General features: G+C 42.2%; 1 long non-coding RNA gene across 2 annotated transcripts in view; it reads right to left on the bottom strand.

Moving 5' to 3' along the window:
• The window catches only part of LOC111666349 (uncharacterized), a 74,384-nt gene that overhangs the window by 47,693 nt on the left and 10,163 nt on the right, over positions 1-16,528 (bottom strand). The window lies entirely within an intron of this gene.

Genomic DNA, 16,528 nt, shown 5'->3' with positions numbered 1-16,528 from the left:
ACCCTCCTCCTCCTCCCCCTCCCTTCCTCCCTGCTCCCGGCTCGTCTAGTCGCACTTTTCAAGTTCCTCCTCTCAGACACCGTGACGTCAAATAACCGAGACCTGGCTCTCTCCGAAGCACGGCGGGTACACATGGAGGCTGCATATTTTTTACGCAAGCATCTGGGATGTGCTAAACTGAAAGGTGGCTGCGCTCTGACCTGCAGTGGCTGATCATCATGAGGGAAGACGCACAGCATGATAGTGAAATAAATCAAACTTTAACGTATTTATATCTGCCCCCCCCCCTCCCCCCTCCCCTACCATTACATTAGGTTGATATGGATTTAGGTTATTACTGTCATCTTAAACCGGGTGGGACAACTGTAATTCTGCAAATAGGATTTCTGACTTTTAGGTATGTTTATACCCTCCACCGGGAATAGCCCGTAGTTATTGCTTCTGCATGTGCTTTATGCCGACGCCCAATACAAGTCATCGTTTCTATGAGAAACCAGAGCGGGCGATTTGATCCAGAAGAGAAAAAAAAATCATGAAAGGCTCCTTTCTGGTGGATTCTCAATGGATTAGAAAGCAGTGACGGTCACGTGGATGCAGTTGTGTAAAGACTAGCGGCTGTATCACAACAATGCCCCTCTGCAGCAGACTACAACTGGCTCTGAATTACGTTCGCGCTCATTCATCTCCAGTATCTTATGGATTGCTATACTGAGCTGCGGTGTGGACACAGAGGATGGCAGCTGACTGTTGGTAGCGCGCAGTAGCCTATAATCTCTCTCTGCATATAGAGTCTGCTACTATCCGGAGGAGGAAGGGAGCGGAGGCTGCAGGGTTTGTATATTCTGCGGGGGGGGGGGGGGAAAAAAAAAAAAAAAAAAAAGGGGGGGGGGGGGGAAACAGAGTTGTAGCTCGTGCCTGTAGCTGAAGTTTGATATCGGATTGATTGGGCAGCCCCAACCCCTCTACCTTCCTCTCCGTCGTCTCACTGGCAGAGTATTTGCTGGCTAAGCGGGAGTGCGCGCTCTAAGAGGATAAACCGACACAAGCAGGTCCCCAACGCCTTTTGTCACGCAACCGAGGCGGCGGTCAAAAAAACCCAGTGGCTAATTTATCATTCCTTAATAATTTAGTAATTATTAAACGCAACATGAACAGACTTTACCTCTGTGAATTCAAAAGGACTCCAGTGTTTAAAAGCTGTAACTGCACATATAAGACAGCCTGTTCACATTCGAGGCTTTTATTTGGCACTGTACAGTGAGTGAGGCTGCGCAGGGTGCAGTCTTGCTCAAGGGCACTTAAGAAGGGAACTTGACCCCTGATCTGAATCTGAGACGTTTTGCATGAGGGGCATCCCTTGCACATCAGCACAAGACCAATACTGGTACCTGCAAGACGCCGGGGTTCAGATTCCCTTCCTTTTCTGCTTTTAATAGACAAGAAGCCGCCAAAAACTGAATCATCATGAATTAATCCAGTCATCTAGCGATGTGTGTGGAGGCTTTATCTTTCCACATATAGCAACAGAAGTTAACACAGTGGATTACTGTAGAAATATATAGGACAGTCGTTTCTGTAATCAAGGCATTAAGGATATTTTGTCACTAAACGCACCATGACAATTAGATTGAAGTGAGATGGATTTGTAACATCATAAGGGAAAACATGGCTTGATAAACAACTAATCGCATAAAAGCTAACATACATCTGATAATTGCTTCGCGAGGGCTTCCATTTGCGCGGAAGTTGATGTGCTCGCCAATTATCGATGCTTATTTCACCTCCAGCAGGGTGTTGAATATGCATTCACAAAGTACCTTAATCCACGGTTGCGTCTTTATATCTTAACGTGTTTCATGGCTCTTGTGATGCAAACTGATTAACACAATGGCTTTGTCTCTGAGTTCAATTATTCTTCAATTGACTCCTAACAGACATTTACATACCAAATCATACTGTATACTGTAGCCTTCGGGCATTTCTGCTGATGAGGAAATGAGTGAAAGTGATCGACCTGCCAATTGTGAGACATGAAACGACATGAAGTTATTCTGTGGCTTCAGTTCAGGCACTTTGACAGAAACAACCCCGAGAAAAAGCCCAACAGATGAACAGATCAGCCAAATTCATTGCTGCTGTTCATAGGAAGCAGCTAAATGCGCATGATAAACAAAAAAAATACCAAGGGGGCTACAACATTAGATTTATAGTTAATGGTGTCATTCTTACGCCATCATTTACAGCCCCTAGCACACACAAAACACCCACCTTTCAAATAATATTTCTATTATGCTACGGGCCAAAAGACAAACTACTGGTAGGATGTCCAACAGGAGACAGCGCTAATTCCCCAACATCTGGCGGGGTGTCAGAAACTTGATGAATTCCTTATCAGAGCAGGCGCAGGAATCAACGCTAATAGGTCCCCGGAGTGGGGGCTCCGGCAAACGCTCATTCAGCAAAGCAGATGTTCGGCAATTGTGCTCTGCGTTTGTCTTTTGACAGATATATTTTCAACACTTTTGAGAGGTGGTAAATGAGCAATTGACATCCTTTTAATGGCCCGTTGCTCTGCCCTGAGCGCTGCGGTGGTGATGCTTCCCCCCTTCAAAACCCTGCAAACCCCGCCCGTCACCCCCAGGAGTGATGAGCGGTTATATGCATCAATGAACTGCAAGTTATTGGAGAAGGTGTAATGTTGAGGTTTAAATTGTTAAAACAATCTGCAATTACATCTTTAATTAAAAAACACAGCACAACAGCGTGTTTGGCTTTTCTATCACCTGCAAAGTCAACAAAAAGCCGCCTCTGTTTCAGATGCATGAAAGGCGGAGATCAGCACTTTGAACAAACTTTTCACCTGAGAGCCACCTCGTCACGGGACAGCCTCCACCTCACAGGACGGCGTCTCCCCCTGAGGGGACGGACAGCAGCGCTCACATATTCATCACCCCTTCAAAATAAAGAGGACAATGCCCCTTAATGTCCCTTTTCTCCCGAGACAATGAATTAGAATCGGAGAGTACTTTTCCATTATTTACAGTCTTCATTCATGGTATCTTTTTTCTTTTTCGCGCTTGCGCAGTGCTGTGGGTCGAGCTCTGCAACGCTGCAAGTTACTGCAACATCAGGGAAGGAAAGAAACACATACGTGTTTTAATATGAACATCCATGATGCACAGGCGCACAAAGAAGTTTACCATGAGACAGATGAATATAGTAATAGATAGATCGATAGCATGAATGAACTGCAGCACATAAGTAGGCTCTACCGTCTGTAAGTACTGTTACTTAAAAAAAAAATGAAAATATGTCACTACTACAACACAACCAGAAACAAAAGTCCCGATTTGTGTCCCAGAAATGCCACTCACGGCGAAAAATAGGCGAGCTCTGGTTGCATAATGTTTGCACAATCTTTAATCCGTTATGGATATGCATGAGGCAGGGATAGCACCATGAATAACAGTCCGCTTGATCCTGCCACAGCCTCAGCACGTGCACGCGCGATCTCTGGCATCACACAAACAGAGAAAGAAACAATGAGAGATCATTACTCATTACTAAAGTTTTTTTTTCATATAAGGCCCCATCCAGACAGGTGGTGGGGGTCTGACCGGCTCTTTTTTTTTTCTCTAGGAGTAGAGTTCATTCACCTTTGTAAAGTGACAATAATCTTTGTGATGTAAATTTATGGAACACATCAGTGTCATGCTGATGATAATAGTGTCTTTCAACCAGAAGGTCATTTCAGATATAGAGACTTTTAGACTGGCTTCTTGTCATTCTTTACCCACCTTTTGATTTACCTCTACACCACTGCCACATGTGATCAGTCAACATTACCATAGCCACCTTCTCCAAGAACACAGGAGTCATTATCTCCTAAAAGATTAACAGTTCTGAAGGATGAACAGACCTGTTATGATTCAGAGTAACATGGTGCTATATTTGCACATTCTGTGAAACTAAATATTCGTCACCACGCAGGCATGATAAACTTTCCAAAGTGCTGCCTTGTGCAAAACATCGCAGCAGACAGGCTTCTGGCAAAACAGTTGCTCATCAGATTGTAAAATAAATACATTTAAGGGTGATTTTAGTAAAATGATTCCTATGCATTTTTATTTTCCGATACATATGTGGAAAACATAAATAAATTAAATGTGACAACGATGTCACATTTGCTTTACAGATCAGTGCTGGTGCCTCATTCAACTTCTGAAGCTGTTATGACATGTTGACCTTGAAAATAAATGTCAAATATATAATATATATATATATATATATAATAAATTGAATTATAATTTTCCTAAGATAAATTTTGTTCGTAATTTTTAGAATCACAGAAATATATTTAAGAATAAATTTCATTTTAAACAAATGAGAAGTTTTCCCTTTGTGTTTTTGCAGCATCTTTCAAGGGGACAACCAAGACTTGGAGCCACTTAAGAAATATTTGTGTGTGTGGTTTACCATTTGCACTATGTCACCACAGGCACAGCTGTATGGATGACTATGAGCAAAGACAGGAGGCATGTCACATAATAGCAAACAGAATCCATCACAACAACATTACGGCCTGGATTTTCCATATGTAATGCTCAGGCCCTTGTTGTGCGCAGAGGTGATCTAACTGTAATAAGATGTGTTTGGGTAACTGGGCGTTGGAGCAAAGGACCAGGTTTGTGGATGGGTGGCGGGGTTTCTGCTGCTAAAAGAGAGTGATATTCAACAGCTGTGTTATACGGGTTTCTCAACAGCCATAATAAAAACTGACATAGCACCAGTTATTTTCTTCACACTTTTCCACTAATGTAGACTCGACTCTCCCACTGCGCCTTTTGGTCCAAACCATACACCACCAGCTCATATTTTCACAGCGTTAGACATACTATTATTCTGTGGTTTTTGGTCTTTGGGTATTTTCACAGTTCTCTCTTCAACTACACCAACACAGTCAAAGACATTTTCTCCCCTAGAACTATAACAATCAATCCTATCATGATGAGAAACAATGCAGCGTGATTGCACACCTTCAACCTCTGCCAAACTCACTGGACAGTAAAGATTTTTTTTTTTCTTTCACCATCCTGGGACAATAGCATGCAAGCAGGGTTTGGAGAGGCAGGAGGAGGAGGTGTAGGAGGAGAAAAAGGAACCAGGTAGGAGGGCCTGGTGAAGGAGGAGGGGGATGGGAAAGCCAGGTGCTGGTGGAAATTGGCAGGCGATTGCCAAAGCGACCTCATGCCAGGATAATGCATGGGGCCATAGGTGTCCCCCAAGCCAATCCCAACCCTCATGCTGATAGCTTTTCAATGCCTGTGGGACAATCTCTCCAATAATTGGTTTTTCCTGTTTCAATTCTGGTCTGAAGGCCAGTAACAAAAGAGAAGGGACTTTGTTTCTCACAACCATTGCTAAACTGCGTGGTGTGTTGTGTTCGGAGCCATTCTTAGTCATCATATAGTTCTAAATAGGACTACAATTTATCCAAATATGTTATGTTAAAGCACCAAACAGTGGGTTTACATATTCATTTTAAATAACACGACAAAAAATGCATCCAGCAAGACTGAGAGTGTTGCTTTCAGAGTTTGTACCAAACATGGCTGGCCGTGACTGGCAGATGTCTCCTTAATATATTGCACATTTTCCTCCAGGAGCCCTTTGGAGGTCGTAACTAATCTCCTGATTGTTAAAAAGTAACACAGCCAAATATTTTCGTTTTGCATCTCTGAGACACTCTATCCACCCTCTGCTATGATGACCGATGACATATTTCTCTCCTGATGGAGAGAGTGAAGCTCAGCAGGCCGGTGAAACTTAAAACCTCTCCCCACAGTCCTTGCAAAAGTCCCAAGTCAATGGAAGGTTTGACTTGTTGCTCTAATAACAATAATAGTCATTTCAAAAAATGTTGCTTCTTTTTTTTCCTAAATAAGCTATTCCCCCTACATTTTTCTTCAGTGCCTCTCTGCCTGACTTCTATGGTAAATATATTTTTTAATTAAAATACTATTATATACACTAATTAGGCGACACTTAAGATACAACTCTGTCAGTATTAACAATGCTATTATTAAGGTGATAGAATTTGCCCATTATTATTATTATTATTATTATAATTATCATTATTATTATTATTTGATGCTTGTTGGTTTTGTGCTTTGATGTGGCATATTTAAAACTTAAAATAACCTACAGGGACCATTTTTTTCAGCAGCAATAACCGTCCTATTACCGCCCTGCATAACTCTAAATAACAGAAAAAGAAAATGTGCGCACTTCTAATTATTAACGACTCAGTTGTCTTGTCCTTGGGAGGTTTTGGGCGCAGTAAAGTCAAATAAAGCCGAGTTCAATAAAAACAGGGCCAATTTCTATGGAGAGAAAGTCTTAAAGTAGCGGTGCAACAGAGAGGGAAGCCTGTTTGTGAGAAGTAACCGTTCATAAAGATGAAATAATCACCGCGTTGCGTCGGCAAAAAACGAAATTGACTCGACTTTTGTTGGGACAAAAAAAAAAAAAAGAAAGAAAGAAGGAAAAACAGCGATTCAAAATTCAGCAACTGTTAACTCTTAAAATGTAGGAGTGATCTTTTCTGGTGTTTTTCTCTTGTAATTAATCGTCTAAACGCGATGTTTTTATTCTCTTCTGCAAAAGGAATCAAATTAAGATAACTTCATTTCTCCCCTAAATAAAACAAAAGGGCGGGGGGCTGTAACTCAAGCTGTGTGCAGGTCAGATACAGTTTAATACTCAGAAACGTTACCACGCAGGCAGTTTGTTTTCATTCTTGCGGAGCATAAATAATGTAGAAGCTCTCCTGTCTGTCAGTTACATTTAATATGCCGTCGTTCATGCATTAGAAATGAAGGTGGTGGAAGCTGTTGTAAAAGGTGATATTATAAGACGTGACATTGGGAACTGGCTCAACCTTCAACGACCAAGTTCACACCTTGAGACGAGATAAAGAAGAAGAAAAAAAGAAGAGAATATGAATAAATAAGTGAACAAACTTACTTGGTGGTTTTTGAGAGATCTGATTTTAGAACAGAAGAGTGCTTTGTTTCAAAATCTTCAGGTTTATGAAGTGGAGTAAAATCTGTGTAGAGCTCAGTTTCATTTCCAGCGTTTTACAGTCAACTTTATGTGGTGAAAAAAAAACCCCAGCTCTCCCCTCACTATGTTTTCTTTTTATATTCTATTGAACGATGTGCCAGTCCAGTACCCAGTTTAATTTACCTTGTCTTGGGAATGATTTTTCTGTATTACCTAAATAAGGTGAAATCTGGGGCATGCAGACTCTGTACTGCTTGTGGGAATCAGTGGAGTGTGAAATTGCAACACCAGACAGCCAGGATAATAGCTCAGAAGGGGGCTAATGTCCCTGCTACATTCACAGAACATTTTTATAATGACTGAATTAAAAGGAAAAAAGTATAGATTTATGTTATAGTCTGTTTTTTTCACTTTCTTCCTGTCTTGATCTGTGCTTTAGCTTTCTGTAGGTGCATTTGTCCTGCTTGGATTACGCAGTGTAAATGAATTTAGATCCAAAATTCTGTTTGTAAAATGGACATAATCTGTGCAGTGCAGTCTGGTCTTTCCTTGCTCTCATTTGGGCCCTTCAGGGCCCTCCACCACCTTGCTTTGTCAGAGGAGGACCAGTTGGAAAAATTATTATTATTGAGTGCTCTTTCTGCTCCATCATCCCACCCAAAGGCACTCAGTCCCACACACATCTCTCTGTCCTTGTAACACATGCACAGACACACAGGCAGACACACACACACACACACACACACACACACACACACACACACACACACACACACACACACACACACAAATTACATGGGGATTATTGAGACATGGTTCTGTTCAGGGAGAGATGTCACCAGCAGGGCCTGATTTGTCAGGCTTTACTATACCCAAATTCAGTTGGTAACACGTCTGCTTTTAGATCATTCCAAATAGCCCCCCAAATCCCTGCGACTCACCATTTACCACTCCCACTCGTGCTAAACCTAATCTTTCCTCTGACTGGGGTCACCATACTGGTGGTCTTAGCTTTTCAGCCACTGGACCAACTCAGTCCACAGTCTGCCCCACATCAACAAACACAGCTGACACAAGGAGAATACACTTTTTTTTCATATCTATATTGACGAGGCAGGTTGGAGCCGTGTCAATAAGTGCTGGAAATGCAGCGATCAGGTAGATGAGTATTAGGATTCAACATGTAGTTCACTGCAAACTAAAAGTAAAAGAACAATAAATGCTAGAAGTGGGTCCAGGATTTCCTTAATCAAAAGCATTAACGCAGAAAAACTGTGGAAAATTAATAAAAAGTTCATCAACTGTTGAATAAACACAGCACCTACTTATAGACACACTCACAGTAAAGTCAAAGTAATGCCTCTGTTAAGGATGTTGTTCTCGTGATGCAAAAAATTCCACAATAATCCTGGCTCAGAACTTCATGAAATCTGTCTAAATAAGCATGTTTTCATGTACTCTCAAGCCCATAAACTAAACCCAACCCTCTTCATTAGGAAGATATAGTGTTTTTAGATTGTTTTGATGTGGCTGGGGAGCAGACGGACCATTGGCTAAGCATTGGAAAGAGCAGACAGACAGACAGTCCAAGCGGTTTAGCCTTGTTTAAAATTATTAATCCACTTCTAATTCCAGCTGGCCCCCTGACAGCATAGAACCCTATCAAAAAAATCAGCGCCTCCATTGTGAGGCCTGGCAGAAGGGGACTGGGCGTATTTTTTCTGCTCCAATCAGTTTCTAGAGGTTGGGCGATTAAAAAAAGAATCCCAAACCCCCCACCCCCCCGTTTCCTAGCACAGCGGGGGAATAACGGAATCATTAATTCCCCATTAATTTCAGAAAAAAACGAAATGTCGACTCGATGTAGTGCCGTAGACAAAATAAAAAGACAGGAGAGACAGGCAGGAGCGACAAGTGCCCAAAAAGTGTTGAAGGGCGACATTCCAAAACTACATATCTGTTCGACGGGGGAGAACACCGTAATGTGATTTTTAACATTCATTATAAGTAGACAGAAAATACAGTGTGTAAAAGTCTCATTCATGGACGCACAGGGACAACATTTTACAGTTCACCAATTTCATAAAAGCTGATATGTTTTGGCTATATTTTATTTTTCAGTTTTGTAACAAAGTTGGATTTTTTTTCTTTTTTGAAGATTGCTTTTAAAGGTACTTGGTATTGAGGCACTTAAGGAGGTGTCGTGTCTGTTTGGGGCTGATACACCAGATGTCATTATGTGTAGTCTGAAAACGTTTGGAAAAAAGGATGACACATCAAACCAAGTATCCAAATAATGTGAGTACCTCATGAAAAGGGTATTTAACTTTGGTGACACTGAATGACAACTGGAAACACAACAGTGGACCACATTCAGCTGCTTGAAGAATTTACCATCGAAGCTCCTGTATGTGATGTGTTTGTTCAAACTAACCTGTTGGTTGGTTTGTCCTATGATTTGGGAACTGCTCCCCTTAACACACCAAGTAATTCTGCAGTTTCTGTATCCAAATCACCCGCAGTGTGGACACAGAAGATTCAAAAAGTTATCTCATAAACTGCCAGACTTCTTATTTCACAGAAGGTATGATGCTGATGTGATAAATAACATGAAAATCAACCTGCTATGAAGGAGTCATTGTGATGAAGTTACTTCAAAAGCTTAAGCCATTTTGCTCTGACGGGTTTACATTATTCTGTGTAGCCCCTGTGCAAGCGGTTCATAAATAGAAGGATGTCCAACACTGCTAACCTCACATACAGCAGGATGGGGTGAGGAGGGGTGAGGAGAGGTGGGGGTGAACAAAGCGGTGGTTCTGCTCCATCTCTCCCAATGTAAACACAATACCGCAAGCACACTGATGTACGAGCACCAGAGAGTGGATGGGTTTTGATTAGGAAGCAAGGCCGGGGCCCCAAGTATGGGCCCCTATCATCACCCTTTCATGAACACACACACACACACACACACACACACACACACACACACACACACACACACATACACGCACACACACACGTAAGCACACACACACACGTAAGCGCACACACACACACGTAAGCACACACACACACGTAAGCACACACACTATTTTTTCAGGAAATGAGGTCCAATTAGATGTAATCAATGGCGGATAAGTAAAAAGCATTTCAAAAAATTCAATGCTTTTAATTTTTTTAAATAGATTTTTCCAGTAATTTCTCTCTCTCTTCCTCTCTCTCTGGCTTGCTCACCCTCTTTCTCGCGCCATCTTTCAGGGTGACTTTTGAGCGCTCTGAGATTGACAGAACAAAAGAGATTGTTGTGGAGATACTAATTATTTAATGAATTCTTTATTTATTTTAAAAGTTCCCTGGGTGGCGATGTGCCCGGACTGTTACAGTAGATGGAAAATTACAGGCTGGAAGACAGTGAGTGACACATGAACAGAGGCGGAGGGGCAGGGGGTGGGCCGTGCCATCCAAACATGCCCATGCCCTTAAAGCCATGGTAACCCCCCCCCACCCCCCACTGCCACCCCTCCCCACCTCCATTTGCCACATTCCATTTCAACAAATCTGCCATATTAATCATATGTGCTCACTTCAATCCAGCTTCAGTGAGTTGTTTTTTTTTCTCCTTTGTAACGCTTCGTTCAAAGTTCCAATTTTCCAGAAACAATCCTTAAAATGACAACAAATAACGGCCAATTTACCTCAGCGAGGGGCCACATGTCCACTACAATGACTGCAAACCGCTAAAATATCTTTTCTACACGTAACAAGCTTTTGTTAAAATATCCTCTCCCCCAAAACCAATAAGTAGGGCATGGGGAGAGTAGGCCACTAAAGACCGGGTCATTATTGATTTGACAAGTGAGTGAATAATTCATCTCTTGTGGCAGGCATCAGCTGGGACAAACGTTTACGACTACTACTGTTACTATGACAGACGTATCCCAAATCTGACCTTCCCTCCGTCTCTTCCACCAGTTTGTTAAGTCGTCTAGCACTAGATACTGTACATCCCATACTCCACCTCTGTCAGCCTTCCTCACTTTACGAGAACTTCTCTTATGGTCATTCCAAATGTTCTTTTCAATACCAGATTTCGTACGATTTCCTCAGTCAAGTGCTGCTTAATTTACGATCATTTCCAGCTTCCCTGTAGCTCTTGGCCAGCAGGACACAAGGACAGCTTTATGCATGGGTGTAATTCACACACTCATTGGCACCAGCCCCAGCAACTGCCTGCAGTACAGAAATACTGATTTACACACCACCTCAGCTATAGAAGATATTAGAAAACAGATAGTTTTGATTGGCTGAGTCATGTTCAAAGCTGTTGCCTGATAAACACAGATGTGACTGCTGAGCTGTTAACATAAATCAGACATCCCCAATTGTGCCAGTACTATACCACTTGGCAGATGAATAACTGCTAGTTAGTTAGTGGCTATGACATGCACAGTAGTGCAAATCTGCTATAAGTCAATCCCGTTAGTGCTAACAAAAACACAAGGGAGATGAAAAACAGCCCTTGTGGTGGTAACCTCACTGAAAGGTCGCAGGCTGATTCCAGGATTTAACTCACTAAAGCCCAGTGACCATCTGAGACAAACAAATCACCACCGTAACTGTTCCCCTTCTTGATTCCTTTAAACAGATATCACTTAAACAAAGGCAATTTTTTTTTTAATCATTAAGTTACACCCTCACAGGTTATTCCAGTCAAATCTGAATTACATCAAGTCTTTGACACACACGCACCTTGTAAGAAAATGACTGGGAGCTGAGCAACCCTGAATCTATCCCATCTGTACACAATAAAAAAAGAACTCCTGCAATTTATTCTACAATAAAGGAACAGTCAAGCTCTTGAATAGAGCCTTCGGGATGTGTTCAGCGCAGAAAGGCAGAGTTAGTTTCAATCTGTACTCGGACTACCTGCTGAGTTACCAGATTCCCAGCGAGTGTGAAGTCAAGCAGACTGCTTCTCTGACTCACGCTGCCTGCCACCACCTCCACGCTGCATCATGATTTATTCCGTGACAGCAAGACGTTGGGACTGTAAGATTAAGACGCGTTCTGCAAGATGCCTGACACTGATCACCTGGTGAAGAAAAACATGCAGACAAGTGTTTAAGAACACACACACACACACACACACACACACAGCCTCTGCTCCGTAATAATTCAGATTTTGTTACATCTGTTCATGTACAGTACATATACGCACACACCAGCACACACACACAGACACACACACAGACACACACAAGCCTGCCTGTCAGTAGGTCAAGACACCGTAAAGAGTGTCAGAGCAGGCTGAAAGATGAAGAGTTATGTGCTTGAGCTGTCTGTGACCTTTGCGGCTTGTCCATATGATATCACTCAGAGAGGAGGAAACCGTGGGACTCCTCAGTCTCAATCCTGCCACTCTGAACATGAACGCCAGTCTCAGATTATGTGCATTTTGGGAGCACATGCCACTGTCCAGGGAGTATAGTTCTTTAGTCTTCTCTTTTCTTTTTTCACTATGAGGCAGGATATTATAGAGCAGCTGTGTGGTTTGAAAAAAGAAAAAAGAAAAAAAAAATCACTTTTTTTCTTGGCTTTTCTTTCTTTCTTGCTCTTGTTCCCGTGCTTCCTTTTCTTCTTTCTATCTGCATCTACCCCACTCACTCAAAAACACACACACACACACACACACACACACACACACACACACACACACGGGCCACAGGGAACTCCAAGTTTCCATTCATGCTTCTCATTATCGGGGCATGTCGGTATTTTATGAGGCCGTGTAAACCACTGAATTACTGCACTTTAAAATGCATCCTGACACTATTACGTGACCATGTTGATGGAGAGGCCTTTCATTGCTAGAGCGAGGACCTAAAATGGTGGACGACAAAAGAGCATGACTTGTTAATTATTTTTAACTGCCGGATAAAAATGATTATGAAGTAAGGCAGGATACACAAATGGCCGAGGCCACATCATAAAGTGACCTCCTGTCTTTGGAGAAAAACTCACTTTAGTTTTAGAGGGGAAATGTGAGCGTACACCAAGCTGGAAAACACACTATCACGTCTACTCATAAAATGCACTTTATTTCATCTAATTAAAGCAATTAAATAACATTACACACTGACATTTACTAATGAGACATGACTTCCTGTTTGATTAGAAAGACGTAAAACAAATTTGTCTTCAAGAACGCACACCTGATTTTTCAAGCTTGTGTCTGATATCAAAAGATTATAAATATATATATATACATATATATATATATATATATATATATATATGTATATATTTTAAAAATCACATAAATAAAAATTCCATAATTATATTCTGAATGGCAATAAAAATGAATTGCTTTGATACACTTCTTTCAATTTATTCTGACATGCTATATTAATCCCAACTGTCTTTTCACTTTAATAAACAAGCATTTAATTAAGCGAGTCTCATTCAGACATACACAAAGTACTTCCGAGAAATATCTGTGGATTTGTGTGTGTGTGTGTATGTGTGTGTCTCCCAGCCTCTGCAACAGCCATTTTCATGCTACTGATTTTTTTTTCTTGCATAAACTGATCAAAAGAAATTTTTACAAATAGTTGTCATCACAAGTCAAAAAAACTTGACTCGGACCATTTTCACTTCATTAAAAATGCAGATATTCATTCATCAACAGCTACAATTTGTCATAACTGCTACTCACTGACAGACTGTTAAATGGTACACTTAACAGTATCTCAAATATTCAATTTTGCTGGCGGATCTCTCACTGCTGAGGGATATTATGTCAAATGCACCGCATATTAATCAAACACACAACAGAGAAAATTTTAGGATACTCAAAATTTGCTCGGCAGTTTTCTTTTTTTTGATGATATATATTAACTTGAGATTCTTTTGTTCATTACACAGATAAAGATAACAAGTGGGTTCCCCCCGTCTCATACACCTTCCAGTACATTTATAAAGCTCATATGCTTTATTTGACCGGTGCTATCATCAAAGCCAATTCCAATCTTTCCAATCTCTTCAGTATACCCTGGGGTTTTCATGTGTGTGTGTGTGTGAGGGTTTGTGCATACAAGCGTACGCTAGAGCGCGTATGTGGATGTGTGCACAAGCACATTTGCATTCCAGCTTTCAGTGCATGCATGTGTTTGTGCACAAGTGTGCGCACATATGTTGTGTGAGCGTCTCTCAGAGAGCCACAGTGGCAGTGTAGCTGAGGCAGGAGCAAACTGTTGGTCGGCGGAGTGGTGACAATAAAAGGTGGCAGACCAGTCAAAACAAGCCATGTTCTTCCAGGCTGGGCCAAAGTGCTGTTGAAGAGGTTCTTTTGAGGCACCATTAATGCGGTAAAGTGATCGCCTCCACAATTGGGACACTCCAAGAGGCCATCCCTGACAAGCAGAGCAAAGCAGGCTCCCTCCCCTCTCCCTCAGCCTTGTCAGTTTCCATCTAACCACCTTGGCCGAGATCTTGTGAGTAGATATCCCCCAACATGGGGGACTTACACATGCACAGAGCAAAAAATAAGAATAATTTTACCAAAACTAAAATATTAGATCAGCACTCTTCTTTATCTGCACCTAACATCTCCCCAACTGTTTATGTGCCCATTTGTGTACAACACTATCAGAATAACAAGTACCTTGATTGTATCTTGTTCAGTAGCTGGTACTCTGAATGCAGCTGAATCATCATATTTCTCTCACCTCTATAGCTACACTTGCCCTCAATATCTTAATAGCTATTTCACTTGTGCTATTTATTATCTGTGGTATGGATGTGATGGTGACTTTGTGACTGAGCCAGTTTACCACGGTAACCCCTGTGGGCCCACATGAAAAGCTTCTGACTTTGTGGAGAAGCTGTCTGAATGAAACAGAGGCCTAGGTTGAGAAAAAGCCAGGCAGTGCCCAGAACTCGACAGCAGAGCCCAGTTGGCCTCCTGACAATTTGGCCGACAATACCAGCAGACTTAGCACTCACTTTTTACAAGGGCTGCCTCAAATTGCTTCTCTCTTTCTCTCTCTGCGGCTCTCACAAAAGAGAGAGTGGCAAATTGAAACCGAACTTTATTGGAGGCTGTAGCCAGACATAGTCCGTAATAAGTATGGTTTCCCTGATCCAAATAAATAATCAGCATCAAAGGAAACTGTCTGAAACACAGATCTGACCATTCGGGCTAACTCTCCGTAAAGCTTCCAAAGTGGAATGGAACTTTGGGCTCAACTTAAATGAAAAGGGGATTTCTTTTCTTCTTCTCACCCTATTCTAACTCTTCCTCTTTTCTCTCTTTACTTCTTCTTCTTGTCTGTTGAAACATGTGGTCAGCTGTTATGCTTCCATGTGGTCAGATGATCAAAGCCGGGGAGCAGCAGTAATTGTCCCCCGCTGAAGCCCTGCCCCGGCTGGGATCAGGATCCCAGCAGGTGGGGGGGACAGCCATGAGAACGGAGGGAGAGGGTGGAGGAACGCAAGAGGCCCTGCCTGGCAGAAATAAAGACTTCCTAAGGGCTGCTCTCTGACAACAGAGCCCCAAAGGGAGAGTGAAAAATGAAGCCTCCACACATTCGGAGGGGTTTTCACTCAGGGAAAGGGGCCGCCATTGGGGTGAACATTAGGGAGAGAGGGCAAGATGGAAAGCATAAGAGAATAGGATTATAATATTTGCTCAGAGCGAAGAGGAACAATTGTGCGCCCATTTCACAGTGTCCTTAGAACTGAGCCTGTGTCGAATGCAAGAAGGTTTTTTTTTTTTTTTTGATGGTTCATGAAATATGGATGCTGTTTATTTCACCTGCTAACCCTGACTTCTCTGGTCAAACATTTTCTACCGGCAAACACTATTGTTGGCAAACAAGCAGAAAAACTACAGAAATAAACTTGGCAGCCTTTCTTGTAGAACACACAAATACATGAGCCACTGACATGGATGTAAACATAAGAAAGTCCACTCTTTCCTCTCACAAGCATGCCAACAAACACATTATTACCATACACAAACACAAATACACACACAAACACTGAGGTGGGGAAAGGCCACGCATACCTCTGCCGGTCAGTGTTTACCTGAAGACCAGAGGGAGCTGTGAAAGCTCACAAGTCGGGCTACTTTGCATGTACGTGGGAGCCCGCAAAACACTTCTCACTGCTGTCCGTCATTTTGATTGCCCAGCACGACTCCTCCGCCCCAAACCTCCCAACACCCCCACCTCACTACACCCCCCTTGGCCAGATGGCTTTTTTTTTTTTTTAACTGTCTGTGGGCTCTTGCACCTCTGCTCTACCACACTAAATCCCTGAGATGGCTGGGTGGAGTGGAGGGTTTGGGAGCTCTGCGTGGACAAATGGTTCGGAGGTAGCAGAGCAAATAAAACGGATTAAGAGGAGTCTTTTCACAGATACTTCAAAACTATTTTGGCGCTGAGCCATGGATCCCCCCCCC

This window comes from Seriola lalandi, unplaced genomic scaffold (genome assembly GCF_002814215.2).
Source record: "Seriola lalandi dorsalis isolate HSWRI2012SDOR001 ecotype SW California unplaced genomic scaffold, Sedor1 jcf7180002054673, whole genome shotgun sequence".
Lineage (NCBI taxonomy): Eukaryota > Metazoa > Chordata > Actinopteri > Carangiformes > Carangidae > Seriola > Seriola lalandi.
The sequence above is the reverse complement of the archived record's forward strand: the minus strand, read 5'-3'. Positions and strand labels throughout refer to the sequence as shown.